This window comes from Cnephaeus nilssonii (assembly GCF_951640355.1).
Source record: "Cnephaeus nilssonii genome assembly, contig: SCAFFOLD_164, whole genome shotgun sequence".
In the NCBI taxonomy this organism is placed as follows: domain Eukaryota; kingdom Metazoa; phylum Chordata; class Mammalia; order Chiroptera; family Vespertilionidae; genus Cnephaeus; species Cnephaeus nilssonii.
The window spans coordinates 1,537-15,211 of record NW_027645475.1 but is presented as its reverse complement, the minus strand read 5'-3'; the positions used below and the strand labels follow the sequence as shown (position 1 = coordinate 15,211).

Genomic DNA, 13,675 nt, shown 5'->3' with positions numbered 1-13,675 from the left:
CCCCTAACGGCCTCTGTCTCCGCCCCCGCCACCGCGGCTTCATCCGGAATGACACCCAGAATGATGTCTGGAATGATGTCCGGAAGGTCGGTCGGCTGTCCGGTCTAATTAGCATATTCCGCTTTTATTGTTATAGATGCCTGCAGAGCGGAGAGATTCTCAGGGAGATGTCTACGAAAGGAACCCGTCTGGAACGTAAGGGAAAGAAGAGCGGACCCTTCGGAAAAGAGCGTGAATGGCACTTGGAGGCTATTGGGGGGGGGGGGGGGGTCTGTGTCAGTGTTAACTGAGGGGGGCCTGCCACTCCACCAAGACCTTTTCTTGGCAAAATAGCTTTTTCCCCAGAACCTTTCTCAGCCTGAGGGCTCTTAGCAAACGTGTTGTAAGAATGAGGTCAGCGGGGGCCCCCGGGGACAGCTCCCAGCCACAGTGAAAGGTGGTAAGGCACAGGGGCGGGGGGTAGGGGGACAGAGGGGAGGATTAAAATCCCAGCCGCCCACACCCAGCATCCCACCGTCGCACCCACCCCACGCACAGGGGTCCCCCAACCTGCACGGCTTCCTCGTCCCATCCTGCCACCTGCTCCTGGATTCCGAATGGGAGTCCCAGCGCCCCTGAAACCGATCACCGAATTCGGAGTTTGGTCAGCGACTTGAACACAGGGGCCGTGTCCACGCTGGCTTCCCCTGCGCCATCAGCACCAGCGCTACGTCCCAGCATGATCATACGAACCCAACCCGTACGGGTCAGTGGGTTGAAATTCCATTTTTGGTCATTTCTTTTTAAAAAAATATATTTGTATTGATTTCAGGGAGGGAGGGAGAGGGAGAGATAGAAACATCCATGATGAGAGAGAATCATGGGTTGGCTGCCTCCTGCACGCCCCCTACTGGGGATCGAGCCCGCAACACGGGCGTGTGCCCTTGACTGAGAATCGAACCTGGGACCCTTCAGTCCACAGGCCGATGCTCTATCCACTGAGCCACACCAGCTAGGGCTATTTTATTTTTTAAAATATATTTGTATTGATTTCAGAGAGGAAGGGAGAGAGAGAGAGAAACATCCATGATGAGAGAGAATCATGGGTCAGCTGCCTCCTGCACGCCCCCACACTGGGGATCGAGCCTGCAACCCGGGCCTGTGCCCTCACCGGGAATCGAACCCTGACCTCCTGGTTCCTAGGTTGACGCTCAACCATGGAACCACGCCGGCCGGGCTCCAATCCCTTTTTTAAATGTGCACAGATGTACCAATTAGACTAGGTTACGCAGGTAATATTTTAAATGTAGAAACTGCTGAGCTTGCAAACCTAATTTTAACGTGATAACGAACAACCCCGTGGCATCCATTTTAAGGCTTTTGTGTGTTTTTCTTTTTAGGGATTTGGGTTGACAGTTTTCTTACAGCACTTTTAAAAACAAACAAACCATGAGTTTATTGAGTTGAGAGAGAGAGAGACAAGGAGAGGGGGAGGGAGAGAAACATCCATGAGAGAGTGAAACACCCATCGGTCGCCTCCCACACGCGCCTGGACCGGGAATCGAACCCGCCCGCCACCCTTTGGCGTACGGGACAACGCCCCAACCAACTGAGCCACACGGGGCGGGGCAATTTTAAGGATTTCTTTAAAAAAATAATTTTGGATAGCGGCACCTTAAAGCGGTACACATGGATGATTCACCCACACGGTTACTCCGCGGCGTTGACGGTAACAAATGTTAGACAGCAAACGCCCCAGGAACAGGGATGTCGGCATAGACCAGCCAGGCCTCGCTGTGCGTGAGTCCTTGGTGGACGACTCATCAGGAGGGATCCGTTCAACTCCCCACCCGGGTGCAGAAGACACTTCATTGACATTTGGGGACGAGAAGAGAGATCGATGACATGTTGTTTTCCGGGGGGAGGGCACTGCTTTTTAAAAAAAATATATTTTAATGATTTTTTACAGAGAGGAAGGCAGAGGGAGAGAGAGTGAGAAACATCAATGAGAGAGAAACATCCATCAGCTGCCTCCTGCACACTCCCTACTGGGGATGTGCCCGCAACCAAGGTACATGCCCTTGACTGGAATCGAACCCGGGACCCTTCAGTCCACAGGCCGACGCTCTATCCACCGAGCCAAACTGGTTTCGGCTGCATTGCTTTAAAAAAAAAAAATATATATATATATATATATATATATATATATATATATATATATATATATATATTATTGATTTTTTACAGAGAGGAAGGGAGATAGAGAGTTAGAAACATCTATGAGAGAGAAACATCGATTAGCTGCCTCCTGCACATCTCCTACTGGGGATGTGCCCGCAACCAAGGTACATGCCCTTGACCGGAATTGAACCCAGGACCCTTCAGTCCGCAGGCCGACGCTCTATCCACTGAGCCAAACCGGCCAGGGCGGGCATTGCTTTCTTTAAGATAAAGTTTGACACGAGGTATTTTGCAGACACAGTGAGAAGGAACTGGAGAATCATAAGGGGATGGGGGGAGGACGGTAGAGATTTAAAAGCACCAAGAATCTGGCCAGCATGGCTCAGCGGTTGAGCGTCGACCTAGGAACCTGGTCAGGGTTTGATTCCCGGTCAGGGCACACGCCAGGGTTGTGGGCTTGATCCCCAGTGTAAGGCGTGCAGGAGGCAGCCGATCCATGATTCTCTCTCCTCATGGATGTTTTTCTCTCCCTCCTCTCCCTTCCTCTCTGAAAGCAATAAAAAATATCCTATACTAGAGGCCCATTGCACGAAGATTCGTGCAAGAATAGGCCTTCCTGCCCCTGGCTTCACTCTCCGCCACCTGGGAGCCTGCAAGTCTTCGCTCCCGGCCAGAGCACCACTCCTGCAGCTCCCTCCGCCCCCTGCCCTCCCCCTCAGAGCAGGCATCCTGCCCCGCCCAGCCACTCCGCGCCTGCATATGCAAATTAACCCACCATCTTTGTTTGAGTTAATTTGCATACTCACTCCTGATGGGCTTTATGGGTGTCGCGGAGGCACGGTTGATTTGCATATTTCTCTTTTATTAGTGTAGGTAATAAAAGGCTAATATGCAAATCGACTGAACAGCAGAACGACTGGTTGCTATGATGTGCACGGACCACCAGGGGGCAGGTGCTCAATGCAGGAGCTGCCCCCTGGTGGTCAGTGCGCTCCCCCTGTAGCCGGGCTCATGGCTGGCAAGCGTGGTGGGAGCCTCTCCTGCCTCTGTGGCAGTCGGACATCCCCCGAGGGCTCCCGGATTGCGAGAAGGCGCAGGCCAGGCTGATGGACTCCCCCTTCTCCCACCCCTCCCTCCGAGGGCATGAATTCCATGCACCAGGCCTCTAGTATTTAACATGAGAAGCCAGCCTGGCTGAAGGCCCTGTGAGCCCCGTGGCCGCTCTGGGTGGACAGAAGAGTGGCTGCCGGACCCAAAGGTTCCACCGATCGGACCTGGCAAGGCCGGTCCTCCGACCCCGGCACCACCCACGGCATCCTTCTGCTCGGAGCCCAGCGTCTTGGCGTCCCCACGACCTCCGCAAGCGTGTCCTGCAGGCCTCGACTTTGGTACGAACGCCTCACCACCGCCGGCCTGCCTGCGTGACCCCGGCGTCACGCCCAGGTGCTGTTTGTGGACACGGGTCCACGCGTGTTTCTCCCGCTGCGAGACCCGGAATCCCACGGGTGCTGAGAGCCTGGGGGGAAGGCAGCCCACTCGCAGCAGGGGTGAAGAGCTGGGAGACCGGCAGATGCCGTGAACACGGGACATATCCCGAGAGCCGACGGTCAGGGGGCAGCCCAGGCCCCTTCCCACACCCCTCAGGCAGCTGGCCTCCCATCCTGAGTGTCACACATTTCCGGGACAATCCCCAGTCGTGGGGCAGAGAGAGAGGGAGTGGGGGGAGAGAAACATCCATGAGAGAGAATCATGGATCGGCTGCCTCCTGCACGCCCCCCAATGGGGAGGGAGCCCGCAACCCGGGCCTGTGCCCTGACCGGGAATCGAACCCTGACCTCCTGGTTCCTAGGTCGACGCTCGGAGGCCACGGAGCCACGCTGGCTGGGCTGAGGAGAAATTGTTTAAATAACACACCCACACCTTCCAAGAATGGGGAGAGGGAAGTCAGAACAGTCACTTTAGAGGGCAAAGGCTTCGAGGACCGAGAGGATAGAGATGCTGGCGTCGAGCAGGCAATGCCATCGGAGGGAGAGGACTTTAAGAGGTTCTGGTCTCGCCCTAACCGGTTTGGCTCAGTGGATAGAGCGTCGGATTGCGGACTGAAGGGTCCCAGGTTCGATTCCGGTCAAGGGCATGTACCTTGGTTGCGGGCACATCCCCAGTAGGAGGCGTGCAGGAGGCAGCTGGTCGATGTTTCTCTCTCATCGATGTGTCTAACTCTCTATCCCTCTCCCTTCCTCTTTGTGAAAAATCAATAAAATATCTTAAAAAAGAAAGAGGTTCTGGTCTCCCTGACCTTTCACCCCCATCCCCAGCCACACGCCAGCTCCCGCCTCCCTTGTTCTCGGACACGGAGCTGAGCATCCCCGGCATGTGCCCTGACCAGGAATCGAACACTGACCTCCTGGTTCCTCGGTCGACGCTCAACCCCTGAGCCACACCAGCCGACCCCAGTCGTCTCTAAAGGACCTTGAGTTAATGTAATGATCGGCTCTGAGCACATCCTACCCTCTTCGATCCCCTCTCCCCCGCCTCTCCAAAGTTAAGATGCTGTTTTTGTGCCCTGGCCAGTTTGTTTGTTTTTAATTAATTTATTTATTTTTATTGCTTTCAGAGAGGAAGGGAGAGAGAGAGATAGAAACATTAATGACAAGAGAGAATCATGAATTGGCTGCCTCCTGCACGCCCAGGATTGAGCCTGCAACCCAGGCATGTGCCCTTGACTGGAATCGAACCCTGGCTGGTGTGGCTCAGTGGGTAGAGCGTCGGCCTGCGGACCTAAGGGTCCCGGGTTCGATTCTGGTCAAGGGCATGTACCTGGGTTGCAGGCTCCTCCCTGGCCCGGGCCCTGGTCAGGGTGCGTGCAGAAGGCAACCCATCGATGTTTCTCTCTGTCTCTCCCTCTCTCTCCCACTCTCTAAAAATCAAGGGAAAATATCCTTTAAGAAAATAAAAAAATTAAATAAATACAAAAAAAACAAACAGCTTTATAAAAGAAAAAGATGCTGTTTTTGTAAGTGGCTCTCCACTGAGTTTTTAAAAATATATTTTATTGATTTGTTTACAGAGAGGAAGGGAGAGGGATAGAGAGTTAGAAACATGGATGAGAGAGAAACATTGATCAGCTGCCTCCTGCACACCCCCCACTGGGGATGTGCCCGCAACCAAGGTCCATGCCCTTGGCCGGAATCGAACCCGGGACCCTTCAGTCCACAGGCCGACGCTCTATCCACTGAGCCACACCAGCCAGGGCTCAACTGGTTTCTTTGGGGGTGATTTCCTGCGCCCTCAAGGAAATCCAGACTCCGCCAGCGCGTTGCCCCCACCCCCATCCCCACACCCCGCACCCCCCCCCTCCCTGCAGCTGGGCCAGACGCCGGTTCCGCCCTGTGATTCCGGCCGGGCCGAGCATCCCGTGGGAGAATCCGTCCACAATCCACAGGGAGCTCCACAGAGGAAGGAAGGACGACTTCCAGAAGATGTTCTGTGTTTACGGGCCGAGGCCTCGCCGGGGCCCTCTGGCACCGCTCAGCGCCCGCGCCCGCGCCCGGGGTCCCCCCTTCTCTCTCCCCGTCACAGGAAGGCGGTGAGTCACGGCATCTGACCGTGTCTCTGGCAGGGCTCCCACAGGGGCCCCGTGTGCCCACGGCCCTTTGCGGGGACGAGGGGGGCGTGTTTGTATTTATGTCTCGTTTCTGTCACGCCCCTGAGGGTTGTGGTTTCCGGGGGGCAAAGAGTCATTTCCGCTGGACGAAAAAATGGAAAATCCGATGGTTCGTGCCGTGACGAACCCCGGCTCTCGTAAGAGCTTCTGCCCAAAGCCAGTGAGCTGTTCGACCCCCCACGAGGGTGCCCTTCCCCCGAGAAACGCCGGCCCCCCACCTCCCTGCCCCTGGCATCTCTGCCCGGCTTGTATGTGAACAAATAAGGAATCAGCCCGGCCGGTGTGGCTCCGTGGTTGAGCATCGACCAGGAGGTCAGGGTTCGATTCCCAGTCAGGGCACATGCCTGGGTTGCGGGCTCAATCCCCAGTGTGGGGCGTGCAGGGGGCAGCCGATCCGTGATTCTCTCTCATCATGGATGTTCCTCTCTCTCCCTCTCCCTTCCTCTCTGACATCAATAAAAATCTATACCAATAGAAGGGTAATATGCTAATTAGACCGGGAGACCTTCCGGATGTTCTTCTGGACAAAGCTATGATGGCGGGGCTGAGGCAGAGGTGGTTAGGGGTGATCAGGCCAGCAGGGGAGGGCAGTTGGGGGCGAGCAGGCCGGCAGGCAGTGTGGTTAGGGGTGATCGGGCAGGCAGGCAAGCAGGTGAGCAGTTAGGAGCCAGCTGTCCTGGATTGCGAGACAGAGGGATGTCCGACTGCCGGTAGTCGGACATCCCCCGAGGGGTCCCAGATTGGAGAGGGTGCAGGCCGGGCTGAGGGACACCCCGCTCCTCATGCATGAATTTCGTGCACCAGGCCTCTAGTCTGTATATAAAAGCAAAACAAAAACACACTTCCCTCCTTTCATGTATTTCGGGGCGAGGCACACGGACTGACATCCCCGGGCACGGCGGGAAGGCGTCTCTGTGAGGTCTGAGCTCCGCACGCGGAAGACCGGCCCCGGGCCTCGCCGAGCCGCTGCCTGGGAAGGCAATGAGCTCACGGCTGCAGTAGACACGCTGGGGCAGGGGGGCGGGGCATCAGAAAAGGGGGTGTCTCCAATCTCCGGGCGCCAGGATTTCGGGAATCGGAGAACTCAGGGGCTAAGGGGCAGCGTCCGGGGGACCCGGACACGGGTCGCAGCGGCGAAGAGCGTGGGCTTTGAGGTCAGCGCGGAGCGAGGTCCAGTCCCGGCTCCCTGTCTTCCTCTGTCACGCCCGTCGGGGTGCAACAGCTCCCCCATGGGTAACGTGCAGAGCGGGGTCCTGGCCCCGTCGCGGTCCCGCGAGGGCTGAGTCATGAGCACATTTAGCCGCCACACCTGGTACCTGTTCCATTTGTCACAAGAAACCGGGGCCCTGGCCGGGAGGGCAGCGGGTTGGAGCATCGTCCCGATTGGCCAGCGTGGCAGGTTCGATCCCCGGTCCCGGCACGTCCAAGCATCAACCAAGGAGAGCATAGATCAGTGCGACGAATCGATGTTTCTCGCCCTGGCCGGTGTGGCTCGGTGGATAGAGCGTCGGCCTGCAGACGGAAGGGTCCCCGGTTCGATTCCTGGTCAAGGGCACATGCCCGGGTTGTAGGCTCAACCCCCAGTAGGGGGCGTGCAGGAGGCAGCTGATCCATGATTCTCTCTCATCATGGATGTTTCTCTCTCTTTCTTCCTCTCCCTTCCTCTCTGAAATCAATAAAAACATATATTTTTAAAAATCAATGTTTCTCTCTCTCTCAAATCAACAAACAATTAAAAATAAAAATAAAAATCTTGCCCTCCCATTTGGCTCAGTGGATAGAGCATCGGCCCGCAGACTGAAGGGTCCCGGGTTCGGTTTCGGTCAAGGGCACGTACCTCGGTTGCAGACTCGATCCCCAGTCCTGGTCGGGCACGTGCAGGAGGCAACCCACCGATGTGTCTCTCTCACATCGATGTTTCAATCTGTCCGTCTCTCCCCCTCCCTTCCGCTCTCTCTCTAAAAATCAATGGAGCCCGGTCGGTGTGGCTCAGGGGTTGAGCGTCGACCTAGGAACCAGGAGGTCACGGTTCGATTCCCGGTCAGGACACATGCCCGAGTTGCGGGCTCTCTCATCGCTGATGTTTCCATCTCTCTCCCTCCCTGAAATAAATTTTAAAAAATTTAAATAAATAAGTAAATATCAATGGAAAATGTCCTTGGGTGAGGATTAAAAAACACACACAAAAAAAACCCACAAAAATCTCCCTGGGTTGCTGACTGCCTTAGGCACGGGGACTCCCAAACTGGGTAGGAAAACTTCTCTTTCACTCTTTTTCAAAACTCCCTCAGGGACAGAGGGCATGAAGAATAAATGGCCCTGGCTGGTGTGGCTCAGTGGATAGAGCGTTGGCCTGCGGACTCAAGGGTCCCAGGTTCGATTCCGGTCCAGGGCATGTACCTTGGTTGCGGGCACATCCCCAGTGGGGGGCGTGCAGGAGGCAGCTGATGGATGTTTCTCACTATCCCTCTCCCTCTCCCTCCCTGTCTGTGAAACAATAAATAAAATGCATATTTAAAAAAAAAAAGAAGAAGAAGAAGAAATAAAACAGCTCTCCTGCATGAAGCACCAGCCCCGAGTAGGAGGTGGCGATGGTCCCGTGTGTGTGTGCGAGTGTGTATGTATGCATGTGTGTGCACATGTGTGTTCATGTGTGTATGTGTCTAGCATGTGTTTGCGCACGTGTCTATGTATGTGTGCATGTGTGTGCGTGCGTGTGTGTATATCTGTCTGTCTGTCCTGCTGGGTCAGTGACATCAGCGTGCGCATTGGTGGAAAGTCGGCTCCATCGGGGCCGGATCGCTGTCCAGGACTCATCTAGGCCCGTCGGATGCCAGGATGGCGAATAAATCCGGCCCAGCGGACGGCGTGCGGCTTTGGGAACCAAGCATCACAGTCATCGGGGGTTTTTTCTTTGTTTGTTTTTGTTTCCCCCGAAATGTTTGCCAGAACTGCTCATCCAGAAACCGGCTGGCGGACGGACAGCTGTTGGTGGTAAGGGATCCCGGCTGCCGTCACATCTGCCCTTTTCTGGGAGTTTCCGAAGTTCGGGGCCGGGTGAAGCTAAGCCCCCACCCCTCCACCCCCACCCCACCCCCGGGGAGGGAGGCGTTTTGGTTAATCCTCACCTGAGGATAGATTTTTCTATTGCTTTTCACAGAGTGGAAGGGAGGGAGGGGGAAAGAGGGAGAGAGAGAGAGAGAAACATCCATGATGAGAGAGAATCATGGATCGGCTGCCTCCTGCACGCCCCACACTGGGGATCGAGCCCGCAACCCGGGCATGTGCCCTGACCGGGAATCGAACCCTGACCTCCTGGGTCCTAGGTCGACGCTCACCACTGAGCCACGCCGGCCGGGCTGGAGCCGGGTTGACAAGCACAGCCCTCGGGGCAGAAGGAGACTGCAGCCGTCCGGTGGGTGGCTGTGGGGGCGGAACCGCGGTCCCCACAGGTGTCCCCCCTGCCGCCCCCGGAACCCGTGACCGAGTCACTCACCTTGTGTGAAATAAGTCGCTGGCAGGTGTGATTAAGGATCTTGAGATGGGGTGTCCCCTGGGTCATCTCAGTGGCCGGATGGAACCCCAGACCCTATGAAAGGGAGGAGGGGGTCGGGGTCAGCGTGGCAGCAGGCGTGACACGGGAACAAGACGGGGAAGGATTCGAGGAAGGGCCAGGAGCCACGCGCGCAGGAGGCAGCCGATCAACGATTCTCCCTCTCTTCCTCTCTTTCTAAAAAAGTCAGTAAAATATCTCTTGCCCTGACCGGTGAGGCTCAGTGGATAGAGCGTCGGCCTGCGGACTGAAGGGTCCTGGGTTCGATTCCGGTCAAGGGCATGGACCTTGGTTGCGGGCACATCCCCAGGTGGGTGTGTGCAGGAGGCAGCTGATGGATGTTTCTCTCTCATCGATGTTTCTAGCTCTCTCTCTCTCTCCCTCTCTGTAAAAAATCAATAAAATATATTTAAAATAAATAAATAAATAAAATATCTCTTTAAAAAAGGTATAGCCCAGCCCACGTAGCTCAGTGGTTGATCATCGACCTAGGAACCAGGAGGTCAGGGTTCGATTCCCGTCAAGGGCACATGCCCGGGTTGCGGGCTCCATTCCCAGTGTGGGGCGTGCAGGAGGCAGCCGATCCGTGATTCTCTCTTATCTTTGATGTTTCTCTCTCTCTCTCCCTCTCCCTTGCTCTCTGAAATGATAATATATATATATAAAGTATATATCTATAATAATAAAAGCATAATATGCTAATTAGACCGGACGTCCTTCCGGATGTCCTTCCGGACGACCTTCTGGATGAAGCTGAGGCGGAAGTGGCCACGGCGGCCGTGGGGGGCCAAGCCCCTTGCACGAATTTCGTGCATCGGGCCTCTACGTAAGGTATAAAAAGATCTCATGGGCCCAACCGGTTTGGCTCAGTGGATAGAGCGTCGGTCTGCGGACTGAGGGGTCCCGGGTTCGATTCCGGTCAAGGGCATGTACCTTGGTTGCAGGCACATCCCCAGTAGGGAGTGTGCAGGAGGCAGCTGATGGATGTTTCTCTCTCATCGATGTTTCTAAATCTCTCTTCCTCTCTGTAAAAAAATCAATAAAATATATATTTTTTTAAAAAAAAGGTCTCATGGGAAATAGTTGAACTTACAAAAATCAAGGTGGGGGGTATGACTGTATCACACACCGCACACGCGTGTCCTCTTACCGGTCTTCTCGTGTGTGCACGGGGAGCTCCCTGGGGCAGGTGCTCTGAGCAGGCACCGCTGAGTCACACGTCTGTCCATCCATGACGTCCCGGGATGTTGCTCAACACGCTCTGGCGCCGCCGACCCGTGTCCACCGGCCGGAGTTCCCGCCGCCCACATCCTCAGGCCCAGCTGTGCTCCCAGACTCCGCGAACGCCAGCGACACCCTCCCATCCTGCCGCAGGGACCAGCGGGGGATCTGACACACACACACCCCCCAACCGTGATTTCCCGGGAATCCACGGGGCAGACCCCGCAGCCACACGTCTAAAGAGCCAGTTTTCCTCGCTGGTCTGCATGACGGCTTCCTTCTCCCGAACACGGCTTGGCTGGGAACCTAAACCCCGTATTTCCTGCCACGCTATGGGTCGTCACTGCGTTTCTTCACGCAGAATTTTATTTCTTTTTAGTGAGTGTAAACATAGCCGTGTTCTATTTCTTCTTGTGCAATTGGTGCCTCGTTTAAGAAATCCCTCCTCGTTCAGCTGGCGTGGCTCCGTGGTTGAGCATCGACCTATGAACCAGGAGGTCAGGGTTCGATTCCCGGTCAAGGGCACAGGCCCGAGTTGCGGGCTGGATCCCCAGTGGGGGGCGTGCAGGAGGCAGGCGACCCATGATTCTCTCATCATTGATGTTTCTATCTCTCTCTCTCCCTTTTTCTCTGAAATCAATAAAAATATATATATTTCAATCTCGCCCGAACCTGAGTTCATGAATCTGTTGGCGATTTCCCCCCTAAATGTTTTACAGACTCGGCTTTTGAACACTGAGCTGTTTCGATCCCCAGGGAATTGTGTGTGTGCGTGTCATATTCCGCATGTGAGTGAGACCGGAAATGGCTGCTTTTTCTCACGCTTCCCCGCCAGCGCCAACTAACAGCCTCTTTCTTGAGAGTGTGTGTGTGTGTGCGTGTGTATGACTGTGCGCATGCGCATTTGTGCGTGTGTATTTGTGTTGTTTGTGTGTGCGTTCGTGTGCATGCATGTGTGTTTGTGTGTATGTGAATGAGTGTGTGCTTGTGTGTATGTGTGCCTGCGTGTGCATGTATGAGTGTGTATGTGTATATTTTTGTGTGTATGAGTGTGCGTGTGCATGTGTGAGAGTATGTGGGTGCATGTGTGTGTGTGCGTGTGCGTATTTGTGTATGTGTATGAGTGTGTGCTTGTGTGTGTATGGTTTTGTATGTGAGTGTGTATGCATGTGTGTGCACGTGTGTTGTATGCATGCGTGAGTGTGTTTGTGTTTGTGTGTGCACGCATGTGTCTAGGCCTCTGTGGCTGCAGGTCCTACAGATCCGCTCCCTGTCTCACAGTTATAATCCGAGGGCTCAGCAGGACGCCTGCCTTCCCTACAGGACCCACCCCACAACCCAGGCGCCCCGCCCAAGGCCCCACCGCCCAGGCACCCCGCCCAGGCACCCCACCCAGGCCCTCTGCGCCCAGGCCCCACCGCCCAGGCCCCCCGCCCAGGCCCCCCGCCCAGGCCCCCCGCCCAGGCACCCCGCCCAGGGACCCACCGCCCAGGCACCCCGCCCAGGTCCCCCACCCAGGCCCCCCGCCCAGGCACCCCGGCCCAGGCCCCCCGCCCAGGCCCCCCGCCCAGGCACCCCGGCCCAGGTCCCCCACCCAGGCCCCCCGCCCAGGCACCCCGCCCAGGGACCCACCGCCCAGGCACCCCGCCCAGGTCCCCCACCCAGGCCCCCAGCCCAGGCCCCCACCGCCCAGGCCCCCCGCCCAGGCACCCCGCCCAGGTCCCCCACCCAGGCCCCCAGCCCAGGCCCCCACCGCCCAGGCCCCCCGCCCAGGCCCCCCGCCCAGGCACCCCGGCCCAGGTCCCCCACCCAGGCCCCCCGCCCAGGCACCCCGCCCAGGGACCCACCGCCCAGGCACCCCGCCCAGGTCCCCCACCCAGGCCCCCAGCCCAGGCCCCCACCGCCCAGGCCCCCCGCCCAGGCACCCCGCCCAGGTCCCCCACCCAGGCCCCCAGCCCAGGCCCCCACCGCCCAGGCCCCCCGCCCAGGCCCCCCGCCCAGGCCCCCGCCACCCAGGCCCCCCCTGCCCAGGCCCCCCGCCCAGGCCCCCCGCCCAGGCCCCCCGCCCAGGCCCCCCCCCGCCCAGGCCCCCCCTGCCCAGGCCCCCCGCCCAGCCCCCCCCGGCCCAGGCCCCCCGGCCCAGGGCCCGATGGACGACAAGGCAGCCGGCCGGTCACTGTTCCGAGCGAAGAGGCTTTTACTGCAGACGTGTCAAAGGCCGTTACATTCGCACACACGTGCACCACGGACGGAGTAACAGCCGTTAGTCACCGAGAACGTTCCAGCAACAGCGGCCGGACGGGACGGGATCGGGGGCGGGGGTCACAGTGCACACGCGGAGGGAGGACAGTGAGCAGAGACCAGGGGGGCTGAGCCCGTCCCGTCCGCCGAGGCTCGTCCGGAAGCGACCGTCTTGGGAGGAAGGAGATGGTGACACGGAGCAGCTGTCCCGTGGCGGCCACTTCCCCGGCGGCCACCAGCTCTGGCCACGGGCCCAGGCACGGGGAGGGGGACACGGGGCCCAGGCACAGGGGGGGGACACGGGGCCCAGGCACAGGGAGGGGGACACGGGGCACAGGCACAGGGAGGGGGACACGGGCCCAGGCACAGGGGGGGGACACGGGGCCCAGGCACAGGGAGGGGGACACGGGCCCAGGCACAGGGAGGGGGGGACACGGGCCCAGGCACAGGGAGGGGGGGGGACACGGGCCCAGGCACAGGGAGGGGGACACGGGCCCAGGCACAGGGAGGGGGGGACACGGGGCCCAGGCACAGGGAGGGGGGGGACACGGGCCCAGGCACAGGGAGGGGGGGACACGGGGCCCAGGCACAGGGAGGGGGGGACACGGGCCCAGGCACAGGAAGGGGGGGGACACGGGGCCCAGGCACAGGGAGGGGGACACGGGGCCCAGGCACAGGGAGGTGGGGACATGGGGCCCAGGCACAGGGAGGGGGACACGGGGCCCAGGCACAGGGAGGGGGACACGGGCCCAGGCACAGGGAGGGGGGGACATGGGGCCCAGGCACAGGGAGGGGGACACGGGCCCAGGCACAGGGAGGGGGGGGACACGGGGCCC

At 58.3% G+C, this 13,675-nt stretch overlaps 1 long non-coding RNA gene across 2 annotated transcripts; it reads right to left on the bottom strand.

Moving 5' to 3' along the window:
- Positions 1 to 6,588: 6,588 nt before the first annotated feature.
- On the bottom strand, positions 6,589 to 11,516 carry LOC307096581. 2 transcript variants are annotated; one of them, XR_013813296.1, is made up of 3 exons: positions 10,528 to 11,516; positions 9,321 to 9,413; positions 6,589 to 7,490 (listed from the first exon to the last, which is right to left on the bottom strand). It is a non-coding gene; the product is annotated as an uncharacterized lncRNA (long non-coding RNA). The 2 variants fall into 2 exon arrangements; XR_013813297.1 differs by having other exon boundaries at positions 6,589 to 7,336.
- Positions 11,517 to 13,675: the final 2,159 nt, after the last annotated feature.